The following is a 15,769-nucleotide window of genomic DNA, read 5'->3' on the forward strand; positions in this document are numbered from 1 at the left end:
ACTCTGTGAGAACAGGACCAGAGGGAAACTAGCAAAACACAAAAAAAGTCAACCCATCTCTTGCTAAACATAAAGAGGAAAGGTAACAGTAGCTGTTCTACTGGGGAATGCTTCTCAAAACCAAGTGTGGATATCATTTCGAAAATGGACACTACCGTAAAACGACTGAACAAGATAAAGGGAAATTAATGATTCAAACATAGAACTGGAGCGGTGCAGGAAGTAAACAAAGGGATCTCCTAACCCTCCCTACGACCTACTCCAGTCTAACCCTTCCTACGACCTACCCCAGTCTAACCCTCCCTACGACCTACCCCAGTCTAACCCTTCCTACGACCTACCCCAGTCTAACCCTCCCTACGACCTACCCCAGTCTAACCCTCCCTACGACCTACCCCAGTCTAACCCTCCCTACGACCTACCCCAGTCTAACCCTCCCTACGACCTACCCCAGTCTAACCCTCCCTACGACCTACCCCAGTCTAACCCTCCCTACGACCTACCCCAGTCTATCTCAGCAAATGACAACTGCCCAACCCGACCGACACTCCAGAAACTTCAGGAAGGGTCCGAATTAAACAGTTTGGTCACTCGATGGATTTTCACACTCGATGGATTTTCACACTCGATGGATTTTCACACCAGGTTGCCAACAACAGACATCGAACCCCAGTCAAAAATGGAACTGGTACATCGTTCACGCGACAAACATTCCGGGCTCACTGGAAAGAAGTTCTGCAACATTCACATTACCGGGTGATCCCAAACTCCCACGGGCACTGCAGGTCCGAGAATCGGGGTCCCAGCTCTAACCCCACTCTCACGGGGAGATCAGGATCACGGGGAGCCTCCTCAACCCTCACCCCCTCCACAGACTGATTCCCGCTCACACCCCCCCCAAACAAACTGATACTCCCCTCCTCCCCCCCACCGGCGATTCTGCTGTGACCATTCACACCTCCTCGAGACCCATCTTTTGTTTCTTTACTTGTCCCATTACTGCCTGCCTCGTCCCCTTTGTCATTTAATCACTCCTGCCCTCCACCCTATCACAGACCATCTCTTTGCTCTTTCCTCCCCCCCCCCCCCTTTCCCTGACTCTGGACTTGCTTTATAAACTGTTAAATCTCTAACTTCTTCCATTTCTGATGAAAGGTCATCGACCTGAAACGTTAACTTTGTGTCTCTCTCCACAGACGCTGTCCGATTTGCTGAGTGTTTACAGCATTTTCTGTTTTTATTTCAGGTTTTACTGTTAGGCAATTCTGCGACACAGTTCACTACTGATATATCAAAACGTTTTCTAATGGCTAATGGCCAGAAACCCTCCCAATCCCAATACTTTTACAGCAGTTTTTCTGTAAGATTAGCTCACGCATTGGAATGATCTCTGATGTGAGGCGTCACTATCCTCTGTTAATTGTATCATATGATTTATATCAATTAGTATTAATTGTATTCAAGTGGTTTGCATCAATTGGGAACTCTCCTGTATCCATTTATACGAGGGCTGATCAAGGGAGTGGTGTGTGTAATGCGGAGTTCTGTGAATAAAGGCTTGGAAGCAACTGAAGACCATGTGGTATTCTGTCCCTCGTCACTGGGCTATCCAATTTATATCATCCTGCTGAGGAAATCTTATAGTCACAGCGACTGCATTCCAGGAACATTGGAACAGGAGTCGGCCATTCAGTCCCTCGAGCCTGTTTACCATTTAATTAGATTATGGCTGATCTGTACTCCATCTACTCTCCTTTGTTCTATAACCCTTACCCTACAAAAATCTATCAAACTCAGTTTTGAAAAATCTATCAAAACTCTATCATACCAGGGCATCGTACCAGGGCCATGTAGAAGCTCTCCCAGTGCCCAGAGTCTCTCTTACTGACTCTCCAGGTCTCAGTGAGCTTTGTCCCAATCCAGTTCTCTGATCTACCAAACATATTGCTCCAAAGGTTATCTGGGGTCGGATCCTATGCCTTACTCTTACTGCCCTTCTGGACCTTTAATGTCTTTCCTTCATTCCACCTCCCCGGCAAACACACAAACTATACTAACACCTTCTATACTAAAGCTGTTAGTTGCAAATGAGGAAGATTTTATCAGAACTCCATTGGTTTACAATCACCTCATCCGTCTGCTGAGGGGTCTCTACACAACCTGATAAATCTGCTCGAGAACAGCAAGGTACACCAATCTTTAAATATTCTTAACCAACAACCATTTCTTGTTTTAACCAACAAAACAAAGGGAGTTGATCAGTTCAGAATTTCATGTCAAGTCAAACTTAGATTCTCTAATAAATTGGATGACTTCCGTTTTTTTAAATATAAAACAGCAGTCCAGCGTCTGTGTGACATCGGACATGTATTTTGAGTTCTGCTTCAGCAGAGCTGCAGATAATCGTTTTAAAAAATTAAATGAAACACCACCCACCTCAGAAGCTGCTTTATCAATAAAGTCACACAAGGTGGGCTCGAACCTCTCACCAGTTCAATGAGCACAGCAGCTTTGAGCAGACACATTCACCAAACTACACTCACTGCAACTTCAGAGATCACTAGGAAGTCAGATTGGCAAAGTAATGTACTCAAGAAATGTACTAAGCATCCACATTATTCTATGTGGTCTCCAAATATATTTTTCATCTTGATTTTTTCCAACGGTATGAATTTTGCAGCCAGCTGCAAGTTTAGAAATGAGACACATCAACGGAGACACGAGAAAAATACAGTCAATAATCTGAACGGAAATGACACTTCAAAAGTGTGAGGGGATTCCCAAACTGTTTTAATTCAATGAGCAAAACCCTTTTTCAATTACTGGCTGTACTGCACCACAGTCACTCTTCAGTTCATCTCTTCCCTGCAGTTCCAGATTCATTTTCATATAAATTAAAGTTCAAATCATCCGGCCGGTTATCAGCAGTGATGCCAAGTGGGTGACGATGACTCCGCCACATTTCAAGACACAGTAAACTTGCTGTCTCTTCTCTCACAGCTGCACCTGTGATTGTGACAATTGCTGAGTGTTTACTCCTTTCAGATATTCTAACAGGCAAACTTCCTTTGATTATTTTTATGCTAGTCTGTGTAAATATTGGCCCAGGTTTTTGCTGGGGACTTGCATCATTGCAATGGTGCAGCGACAGCGTAGGGGCCCTTGCACGGTGCAGTGACAGCGTAGGGGCCCTTGCACGGTGCAGTGACAGCGTAGGGGCCCTTGCACGGTGCAGCGACAGCGTAGGGGCCCTTGCACGGTGCAGCGACAGCGTAGGGGCCCTTGCACGGTGCAGCGACAGCGTAGGGGCCCTTGCACGGTGCAGCGACAGCGTAGGGGCCCTTGCACGGTGCAGCGACAGCGTAGGGGCCCTTGCACGGTGCAGTGACAGCGTAGGGGCCCTTGCACGGTGCAGTGACAGCGTAGGGGCCCTTGCACGGTGCAGTGACAGCGTAGGGGCCCTTGCACGGTGCAAAACAAAGAGGAATTATGGAGGAAGTGATTTAAGCCATTAATTAGGCCGCCCCATATTTCCCTGGGACGTTTGCACTGCTCCGCCATCACCCGTCGCCAAAAACAGTGCGGCTGGCAACGATCATAATTCCACCCCCGTTAAAATCAATGGCGACCATTATTTTCCTGCACTGAAGCCACTTTTCACGCATTACCAGATACTGTTGGACCTGTAATGCTCACACTGACTGTATACCATTACCATGTATACCGTCATTACACACACCAGTGCACCGTCATTACACACACCAGTGCACCGTCATTACACACACCACGTGCACCATCATTACACACACCAGTGCACCGTCATTACACACACCAGTGCACCGTCATTACACACACCAGTGCACGTCATTACATACACCAGTGCACCGTCATTACACACACCAGTGCACCGTCATTACACACACCAGTGCACCGTCATTACACACACCAGTGCACCGTCATTACACACACCAGTGCACCGTCATTACACACACCAGTGCACGTCATTACATACACCAGTGCACCGTCATTACACACACCAGTGCACCGTCATTACACACTCCAGTGCACCGTCATTACACACACCAGTGCACGTCATTACATACACCAGTGCACCGTCATTACACACACCAGTGCACCGTCATTACACACTCCAGTGCACCGTCATTACACACACCAGTGCACGTCATTACATACACCAGTGCACCGTCATTACATACACCAGTGCACCGTCATTACATACACCAGTGCACCGTCATTACACACACCAGTGCACCGTCATTACACACACCAGTGCACCGTCATTACACACACCAGTGCGCGTCATTACACACACCAGTGCACCGTCATTACACACTCCAGTGCACCGTCATTACATACACCAGCGCACCGTCATTACACACACCAGTGCACCGTCATTACACACACCAGTGCACCGTCATTACACACACCACGTGCACCGTCATTACACACACAACGTGCACCGTCATTACACACACCAGTGCACGGTCATTACACACACCACGTGCACCGTCATTACACACACCAGTGCACGGTCATTACACACACCACGTGCACCGTCATTACACACACCAGTGCACGGTCATTACACACACCACGTGCACCGTCATTACACACACCAGTGCACGGTCATTACACACACCACGTGCACCGTCATTACATACACCAGTGCACCGTCATTACACACACCAGTGCACCGTCATTACACACACCAGTGCACCGTCATTACACACACCAGTGCACGTCATTACATACACCAGTGCACCGTCATTACACACACCAGTGCACCGTCATTACACACTCCAGTGCACCGTCATTACATACACCAGCGCACCATCATTACACACACCAGTGCACCGTCATTACACACTCCAGTGCACCGTCATTACATACACCAGCGCACCGTCATTACACACACCAGTGCACCGTCATTACACACTCCAGTGCACCGTCATTACATACACCAGCGCACCGTCATTACACACACAACGTGCACCGTCATTACATACACCAGTGCACCGTCATTACACACACCAGTGCACCGTCATTACACACTCCAGTGCACCGTCATTACATACACCAGCGCACCGTCATTACACACACCAGTGCACCGTCATTACACACTCCAGTGCACCGTCATTACATACACCAGCGCACCGTCATTACACACACCAGTGCACGGTCATTACACACACCACGTGCACCGTCATTACATACACCAGTGCACCGTCATTACACACACCAGTGCACCGTCATTACACACACCAGTGCACCGTCATTACACACACCAGTGCACGTCATTACATACACCAGTGCACCGTCATTACACACACCAGTGCACCGTCATTACACACTCCAGTGCACCGTCATTACATACACCAGCGCACCATCATTACACACACCAGTGCACCGTCATTACACACTCCAGTGCACCGTCATTACATACACCAGCGCACCGTCATTACACACACCAGTGCACCGTCATTACACACTCCAGTGCACCGTCATTACACACTCCAGTGCACCGTCATTACATACACCAGCGCACCGTCATTACACACACAACGTGCACCGTCATTACATACACCAGTGCACCGTCATTACACACACCAGTGCACCGTCATTACACACTCCAGTGCACCGTCATTACATACACCAGCGCACCGTCATTACACACACCAGTGCACCGTCATTACACACTCCAGTGCACCGTCATTACATACACCAGCGCACCGTCATTACACACACCACATGCACCGTCATTACACACACAACGTGCACCGTCATTACACACACCAGTGCACGGTCATTACACACACCACGTGCACCGTCATTACATACACCAGTGCACCGTCATTACACACACCAGTGCACCGTCATTACACACTCCAGTGCACCGTCATTACACACACCAGCGCACCGTCATTACACACACCAGTGCACCGTCATTACACACTCCAGTGCACCGTCATTACATACACCAGCGCACCGTCATTACACACACCAGTGCACCGTCATTACACACTCCAGTGCACCGTCATTACATACACCAGCGCACCGTCATTACACACACAACGTGCACCGTCATTACATACACCAGTGCACCGTCATTACACACACCAGTGCACCGTCATTACACACTCCAGTGCACCGTCATTACATACACCAGCGCACCGTCATTACACACACCACGTGCACCGTCATTACACACACAACGTGCACCGTCATTACATACCCTACTTGCACCATTACGTACACTACCTGCGCCGTCATTACTTGCACCATTATTACACACTACACACGCCATTACATACCATTATTACGTACACTATGTACACCACTATTACAGCACATCATCGCCACACACCCTCCCAACTGGGGGGTGTTTCTCCTCTACCCCCGAACCCACTCAGTACTTCAAACCCCAAACTTCCATCGGCCGCTCACAGACCGGCCCCAGTGCCCGAAACATTGTATCCCCCCCCCCTCCCCCTGTTACTCTGTATCCCCCCCTCCCCCTGTTACTCTGTATCCCCCCCTCCCCCTGTTACTCTGTATCCCCCCCCCTGTTACTCTGTATCCCCCCTCCCCCTGTTACTCTGTATCCCCCTCTCCCCCTGTTACTCTGTATCCCCCCCTCCCCCTGTTACTCTGTATCCCCCCCCTGTTACTCTGTATCCCCCCACCCCCCCTGTTACTCTGTATCCCCCCCTGTTACTCTGTATCCCCCCTCCCCCTGTTACTCTGTATCCCCCCCTCCCCCTGTTACTCTGTATCCCCCCCTCCCCCTGTTACTCTGTATCCCCCCCTCCCCCTGTTACTCTGTATCCCCCCCTCCCCCTGTTACTCTGTATCCCCCCCTCCCCCTGTTACTCTGTATCCCCCCCCTCCCCCTGTTACTCTGTATCCCCCCCTCCCCCTGTTACTCTGTATCCCCCCCCCTCCCCCTCCCCCTGTTACTCTGTATCCCCCCCCCTCCCCCCCCCTCCCCCTCCCCCTGTTACTCTGTATCCCCCCCCCTCCCCCTGTTACTCTGTATCCCCCCCCTCCCCCTGTTACTCTGTATCCCCCCCCTCCCCCTGTTACTCTGTATCCCCCCCCTCCCCCTGTTACTCTGTATCCCCCCCCTCCCCCTGTTACTCTGTATCCCCCCCTCCCCCTGTTACTCTGTATCCCCCCCCTCCCCCCCCTCCCCCTGTTACTCTGTATCCCCCCTCCCCCTGTTACTCTGTATCCCCCCCCTCCCCCTGTTACTCTGTATCCCCCCCCTCCCCCTGTTACTCTGTATCCCCCCCCCTCCCCCTGTTACTCTGTATCCCCCCCCTCCCCCTGTTACTCTGTATCCCCCCCCCTCCCCCTGTTACTCTGTATCCCCCCCCTCCCCCTGTTACTCTGTATCCCCCCCCCCCTCCCCCTGTTACTCTGTATCCCCCCCCCTCCCCCTGTTACTCTGTATCCCCCCCCCCCCCTGTTACTCTGTATCCCCCCCCCTCCCCCTGTTACTCTGTATCCCCCCCCTCCCCCTGTTACTCTGTATCCCCCCCCCTCCCCCTGTTACTCTGTATCCCCCCCCCTCCCCCTGTTACTCTGTATCCCCCCCCCCCTCCCCCTGTTACTCTGTATCCCCCCTCCCCCTGTTACTCTGTATCCCCCCCTCCCCCTGTTACTCTGTATCCCCCCCCCCCCTCCCCCTGTTACTCTGTATCCCCCCCTCCCCCTGTTACTCTGTATCCCCCCCCTCCCCCTGTTACTCTGTATCCCCCCTCCCCCTGTTACTCTGTATCCCCCCCTCCCCCTGTTACTCTGTATCCCCCCCCCTCCCCCTGTTACTCTGTATCCCCCCCCTCCCCCTGTTACTCTGTATCCCCCCTCCCCCTGTTACTCTGTATCCCCCCCTCCCCCTGTTACTCTGTATCCCCCCCCCTCCCCCTGTTACTCTGTATCCCCCCCTCCCCCTGTTACTCTGTATCCCCCCCTCCCCCTGTTACTCTGTATCCCCCCCCTCCCCCTGTTACTCTGTATCCCCCCCCCTCCCCCCGTTACTCTGTATCCCCCCCCCCTCCCCCTGTTACTCTGTATCCCCCCCTCCCCCTGTTACTCTGTATCCCCCCCCCCTCCCTCCCCCTGTTACTCTGTATCCCCCCCTCCCCCTGTTACTCTGTATCCCCCCCCCTCCCCCTGTTACTCTGTATCCCCCCTCCCCCTGTTACTCTGTATCCCCCCCTCCCCCTGTTACTCTGTATCCCCCCCCCTCCCCCTGTTACTCTGTATCCCCCCTCCCCCTGTTACTCTGTATCCCCCCCTCCCCCTGTTACTCTGTATCCCCCCCCTCCCCCTGTTACTCTGTATCCCCCCCCTCCCCCTGTTACTCTGTATCCCCCCCCCTCCCCCTGTTACTCTGTATCCCCCCCCTCCCCCTGTTACTCTGTATCCCCCCCCTCCCCCTGTTACTCTGTATCCCCCCCTCCCCCTGTTACTCTGTATCCCCCCCCTCCCCCTGTTACTCTGTATCCCCCCCCTCCCCCTGTTACTCTGTATCCCCCCCCCTCCCCCCGTTACTCTGTATCCCCCCCCCTCCCCCTGTTACTCTGTATCCCCCCCTCCCCCTGTTACTCTGTATCCCCCCCCCCTCCCTCCCCCTGTTACTCTGTATCCCCCCCTCCCCCTGTTACTCTGTATCCCCCCCCCTCCCCCTGTTACTCTGTATCCCCCCTCCCCCTGTTACTCTGTATCCCCCCCTCCCCCTGTTACTCTGTATCCCCCCCCCCTCCCCCTGTTACTCTGTATCCCCCCTCCCCCTGTTACTCTGTATCCCCCCCTCCCCCTGTTACTCTGTATCCCCCCCCCCTCCCCCTGTTACTCTGTATCCCCCCTCCCCCTGTTACTCTGTATCCCCCCTCCCCCTGTTACTCTGTATCCCCCCCTCCCCCTGTTACTCTGTATCCCCCCTCCCCCTGTTACTCTGTATCCCCCCCCCCTCCCCCTGTTACTCTGTATCCCCCCTCCCCCTGTTACTCTGTATCCCCCCCTCCCCCTGTTACTCTGTATCCCCCCCCTCCCCCTGTTACTCTGTATCCCCCCCTCCCCCTGTTACTCTGTATCCCCCCCCTCCCCCTGTTACTCTGTATCCCCCCCCCTCCCCCTGTTACTCTGTATCCCCCCCTCCCCCTGTTACTCTGTATCCCCCCCCCCTCCCCCTGTTACTCTGTATCCCCCCTCCCCCTGTTACTCTGTATCCCCCCCTCCCCCTGTTACTCTGTATCCCCCCCCTCCCCCTGTTACTCTGTATCCCCCCCCTCCCCCTGTTACTCTGTATCCCCCCCCTCCCCCTGTTACTCTGTATCCCCCCCCCCTCCCCCTGTTACTCTGTATCCCCCCCCCCTCCCCCTGTTACTCTGTATCCCCCCTCCCCCTGTTACTCTGTATCCCCCCCTCCCCCTGTTACTCTGTATCCCCCCCCCCCCCGGTGCCTGTCTCGGGGACCGGGTGAGGAGCCGCCACTCCCGGCCCGGCCCGGCCGCCTCCCGCCGCTCGCTTACCTTCCCCGGGCCGCCCGCTGCCGCTGCTCCGCTGGCGGAGTGAACCGCTCCCGGCCCCGGCCCCGAGTTGTGGCGGAGCCGCGATCCCGGCCCCGGGAGGCGGGTCAGAGCCGTCCGCCCCCCCCCTCCCCCCAGCAACACCCCCTCCCACAGACCCACACACACCCCCTCCCACAGACCCACACACACCCCCTCCCACAGACCCACACACACCCCCTCCCACAGACCCTCCCACAGACCCCACACACACCCCCTCCCACAGACCCTCCCACAGACCCACACACACCCCCTCCCACAGACCCACACACACCCCCTCCCACAGACCCCACACACACCCCCTCCCACAGACCCTCCCACAGACCCCACACACACCCCCTCCCACAGACCCTCCCACAGACCCACACACACCCCCTCCCACAGACCCACACACACCCCCTCCCACAGACCCTCCCTCAGACCATCCCTCCCACAGACCCACACACACCCCCTCCCACAGAACCACACACACCCCCTCACACAGACCCTCCCTCCCACAGACCCTCACACAGACCCACACACACCCCCTCCCACAGACCCCCACACACCCCCTCCCACAGACCCACACACAGACCCTCCCTCCCACAGACCCACCCACACCCCCTCCCACAGACCCACACACAGACCCTCCCTCAGACCATCCCTCCCACAAACCCCCACACACCCCCTCCCATAGACCCACACAGACCCCCACACACACCCCCTCACACAGACCATCCCTCCCACAGACCCCCACACACCCCCTCCCATAGACCCACACAGACCCCCACACACACCCCCTCACACAGACCATCCCTCCCACAGACCCCCACACACCCCCTCCCACACACCCTCTCCTCACACGCTCACACTCACTCACTCCGCCCACTCTCTGTCTCCGGCACAGTTTCCTGTCACTGTCTGGTGTGTGTGGAGGATTTGGGCGAGAGGGGGTTCCCAGCCCCGGGCCGACTGAACCTCTACCGCAGACTGTAGGGGAGAACTTGACGTTGTGCAATGGTGTAAAATGGGTGATAAAAGAAACACTTGCATTTCTATAGCGCCTTTCATGACCCCCGGACGTCCCAAACCGTTTCACAGCCAAGGAAGTACTTTTGAAGTGTGGTCACTGTTGTAATGTAGGAAATACGGGAGCCAATTTGCGCACAGCAAGATCCCACAAACAGCAATGAGATAAATAACCAGATAATCTGTTTTTGGTGATTTTGGTTGAGGGATAAATATTGGCCTGCACACTGGGGAGAACTCCCCTGCTCTTCTTGCCCCCTCTCTCTCCGGATCACCCCCTCACTCTCTTGGGGTACGCAGCAGATTACGATCCTGGGGCGACACCAGATTACGATCCTGGGGCGACACCAGATTACGATCCTGGGGCGACACCAGATTACGATCCTGGGGCGACACCAGATTACGATCCTGGGGCGACACCAGATTACGATCCTGGGGCGACACCAGATTACGATCCTGGGGCGACACCAGATTACGATCCTGGGGCGACACCAGATTACGATCCTGGGGCGACACCAGATTACGATCCTGGGGCGACACCAGATTACGATCCTGGGGCGACACCAGATTACGATCCTGGGGCGACACCAGATTACGATCCTGGGGCGACACCAGATTACGATCCTGGGGCGACACCAGATTACGATCCTGGGGCGACACCATATTACGATCCTGGGGCGACATGCTTCTGCTAGGTCGAGGTGCCGAAAGTATTTCAGGAGGTTTAGACACTGAGATTCCTCCTCTCACTCCTGTTCCTGGGCATTTCCCAAATGACCATGTCAGGGAGGGTCGTTTCGTGCATTTGTTGATTTAACAAAAAGTATTAGATGATTTAAACTAAAAAAAAGGCATAATCTAAGTACATAGACAATAAAGGAGAGGATGACAAAAGAGAATAGGAAGAGGTTAGAAAAGGCGTCAAAAAAACAATAAGGAAAGCAAAGAGGAATAAAATGATCAAGTGATATAAAGGGAAACAGTAAAGTATTGTACAAACTCATAAATATCAAAAGAAAAATCAGGATAGGGATGGGGCCTCGAGGGGATACACAGGATAAACTCACAGGTAATGACAGTGAAATGGCAGAAATATCAAATAGTTACTTTGCCTCAGTATTTACCAGGAAGACTAAATAAAGAATTATAAAGAATTTACAGCACAGAAACAGGCCATTCGGCCCAACTGGTCTATCCCGGTGTTTATGCTCCACACGAGCCTCCTCCCTCCCTGCTTCATCTCACCCTATCAGCATATCCTTCTATTCCTTTCTCCCTCATGTGTTTATCGAGCTTCTCTTTAATGTATCTACACTATTCACCTCAACTACTCCATGTGGGAGTGAGTTCCACATTCTCACCACTCTCTGGGTGAAGAAGTTTCTCCTGAATTCCCTATTGGATTTTAGTGACTATCTTATATTTATGACCCCTAGTTCTGGTCTCCCCCACAAGTGGAAACATCTTCTCTACGTCTACCCTATCAAACCCTTTCATAATCTTAAAGACCTCGATCAGGTCACCCCTCAGTCTTCTCTTTTCTATGGAAAAGATCCCCAGCCTGTTCAATCTTTCCTGATAGGTATAACCTCTAATTTCTGGTATCATTCAATATCTGGAACTCACTGCCTGAGAGGGTGGGAGAGGCAGAAACCCTCATCACATTTAAAAAGTACCTGGATGTGCACCTGGAGTGCCGAAACCCACAGGGCTACGGACCAAGTGCAGGAAAGTGGGATTAAGCTGGGTGGGTCATTTTCGGCCAGCACAGACACGATGGGCCAAATGGCCTCCTTCTGTGCCATAACTTTTCTATGATTCTATGATTCTATCATCCCAGTAAATCTTTTCTGCACCTTCTCCCATGCTTCTATATCCTTTTTATAGTGTGGAGACCAGAACTGTTCGTAATACTCTAAGTGCGGTCTAAACAAGGTTCGGTACAAGTTTATCGTAACATCTCTGCTTTTCAATCCTATCCATCTGGAAATGAACCCCACTGCTTGGATTGTTTTTCTTACGGTCGTATTGACCTGCGTCATTACTTTTAGTGATTTGTGTATCTGTACCCCAGACCCCTCTACTCCTCTGCCCCATTTAGACTCTTGGGGCCGATTTTCGGATGGCCGAGTGGGTGTGTTGGGGGCAAGGGGGGGCTCCAAAAATAGGGGAATCCCAGAGGGGTTCGGAGCCCGGCTCCAACCCGCCCACTTCCGGGTTTCCCAATGACGCGTTCGGGTGTGCGCGCAGCTCCTGCATGCGGGACTCCCACCGGCAATTAAAGCCGGCGGGATGTTAATTTAGATACTTATTTAGCCAGTTGAGATACTTGAGAGACCACCCACCCACCAACAAACACTGCCCATCCATACGCAATGCTGCATCTCACATGCACATAGACCACACAATCACCACTCAAGTCTCACAAACTGGCAGCTGTTCGACCATGACAGGCACATCACCCACACTCCTTGCAGGACACTCACTGACACACTGACCTCTGTCTTGCAGGAGAAGGTGGCGTATAACACCCGGCAGCAGGAGGGACCTGAGGCTGGACGGGCACGTCTACACGTCCTCACCCCCCTAGAGGAGACGGTGCTGCGGATTATTGGCCGGGCCGTCGCTGCAGCCATCACAACGTGCCACGTTGGAGGTCCCGGTCAAGGGGGTCTCTGCATATCTAATGCTCCTTCTCCTTTTTCACATCTCCCTTCTCCCATAATCTTTTCTGACTCATGTGCTGCACATGCTGTCAGCACGCACCTCTTACTTGCTCCTCTCCCCACTCCACAACTCAACCTGTTTCCCTTTGTCATTGCAGATACCCAAGAACACGTGACGGCACCGTCCGAGGGGGAGGGGGAGGGGGAGGAGGAGGGGGAGGAGGAGGAGGAGGAGGGGGACACTGAAGCCACACCATCACTCGATCTGACACTTGATTCCACCAGCGTAGAGACTGACACTGCGAGTCCGTTAGAGGCCGGGTTAGAGGAGGGATCTGCACCTGGTGAGACACCGAGCACAAGTGGGCAGGAGCCGGGGCGGGGGGAACGGATACCACAGGAGCCGGGGCGGGGGGAACGGATACCTCAGGAGCCGGGGCGGGGGGAACGGATACCACAGGAGCCGGGGCGGGGGGAACGGATACCACAGGAGCCAACTCACCGGAGGACGAGGTCACTCACTAGTTCTGCTGCAGAGGAGTCAGATGAGGATTTCGATGGGCCAGGCTACAAAAGTCGGCTGGTGGGCGTACACCAACAAATGCTTGGGGCACTGGAAAGCCTGCCAGAAAGCCTGCGCACAATGAGAAGGGGCATGGAGGAGTCCAGCTCCAACTTGGCGCAGGGCTTTGCGCAGAGCTTGGAGCCCATCCTCTCCAACATGGAACGGGTGGTCACCTCCATCAGCCCACCTGTGGAACCCACCATGATGCAGCGTCTGATGACTGATGTCACAGCTTCCATTGCAGCACAAACATCTGCCATCCAAGGTCTGACTGCTGCCTTGGAAGCTCAGACGGCTGCTATCGTGGCTCTGGGGACCACTGTGGAACGGGGCTTCCAGGGCGTCACAGCACTCCAGCAATCCGTTCTCCAGCCGATCACCAGGATTGCTGAGGCGCCGCCCCGGGAGAGTGGCAGTGGTGCCATGTCAGTCAGACCTGCTGTCCTCTCTCAGGACGACAGCATTCCTGCTCCCACCCCTGCCACTCCACCAGTGCCCCTGTTGTTGCCTGTCGGCCAGCCAGGCCAGACTGCTGCAGCCCAGGCTGAGATGGTGCAGTCTGAAGCCGGGCCCTCCCGGCCCAGAGCTGCTCGAGGTTGTCCTCCAAGGCCATCTGCACGCTCCTCCATTGAAGGCCAGCAGCCTCCCACCACCCATGCTCCAGCCACTGGGGAAGCACCTCGTAGGAGCACTGGGATAGGTAAAGGCACACGGACAACAGGCACTAAGGGAATGCACAAGGGGGAATAGTTCTGTTATGTTAGCGTAATTTAAATTAATAATCCATAAATGAGAGTTTGATTTTGCATTTGGTGGTGGTTTTTATTTATGCAATGAGCTGAGGGGGACACCAATGTGTAATCAGATGGAGGGCGATTTGATTGTCTTGTGGGAGGGGAAAGGTGGGGAGTGTAGGAGTGTTGGTGAGTTGGGGGATGTAGTTCACATTATTGATAGCGGGCATGGATCAGGCGAGCACGCACAGCCCTTGCAGACAAGGCGTGTGGTTCCTGCTGCACCCTTGCGTCTTCCTCCACCTCCTCTTCTGGCTCCAACCCCTCCTCCTGCTCCTCTTCAGCCTCTTCCTCCTCCTGCACCTCTGCCTCTTCCTCCTCAGCCTCGTCCTCCACCTCTGGCTCAGGATCTCCTGCAGTCATTGGTGGCTGGTCCCTCACGATTGAATTCCATTTGCCACTTTTCTGCCCACATGACCAGTCCACTGATATCTCCTTGAAGTCTACAGCTTTCCTCCTCACTATGAACCACACGGCCAACTTTTGTATCATCTGCAAACTTCTTAATCATGCCCCCTACATTTAAGTCTAAATCATTGATATATACCAAAGAAAGCAAGGGACCTCGTACTGAGCCCTGAACCCCACTGGAAACAGCCTTCCAGTCGCAAAAACACCCGTCAACCATTTCCCTTTGCTTCCTGCCACTGAGGCAATTTTGGATCCAATTTGCCACTTTCCCTTGGATCCCATGGGCTTTTACTTTTCTGACCAGTCTGCCACGTGGCACCTTGCCAAAAGCCTTGCTAAAATTCATGTAGACTACACCAAATGCGTTACCCTCATCGACCCTCCTTGCTACCTCCTCAAAAAAAATTTTATTACCCAGAGCTCAGAGAGGATAAACCCCTGGTCCAGGTGGATTACATCCACGCATATTAAAAGAAGTAAGGGAGGGGATAGCAGAGACACTATTACATATATACAAAAATCAATTAGAAAAGGGAATAGTGCCAGAGGACTGGCGGGCAGCTAACGCGATTCCTATATTTAAAAAGGGAGATAGAACCAGTCCAGGGAACTATAGACCAATTAGTTAAATTCGGTGGTAGGAAAGATAATGGAATCTTTACTCAAAGATGTAATAGAAAAACATCTAGAAACCGAAAATATAATAAAGAGTAGTCAGCACGGGTTTCAAAA

General features: G+C 53.4%; 1 long non-coding RNA gene across 1 annotated transcript; it reads right to left on the reverse strand.

Moving 5' to 3' along the window:
- Positions 1 to 2,759: 2,759 nt before the first annotated feature.
- LOC137342306 (uncharacterized) lies at positions 2,760 to 9,664 on the reverse strand. Its single transcript, XR_010967228.1, has 2 exons — positions 9,558 to 9,664; positions 2,760 to 3,006 (listed from the first exon to the last, which is right to left on the reverse strand). It is a non-coding gene; the product is annotated as an uncharacterized lncRNA (long non-coding RNA).
- Positions 9,665 to 15,769: the final 6,105 nt, after the last annotated feature.

This window comes from Heptranchias perlo, chromosome 25, assembly GCF_035084215.1.
Source record: "Heptranchias perlo isolate sHepPer1 chromosome 25, sHepPer1.hap1, whole genome shotgun sequence".
Lineage (NCBI taxonomy): Eukaryota > Metazoa > Chordata > Chondrichthyes > Hexanchiformes > Hexanchidae > Heptranchias > Heptranchias perlo.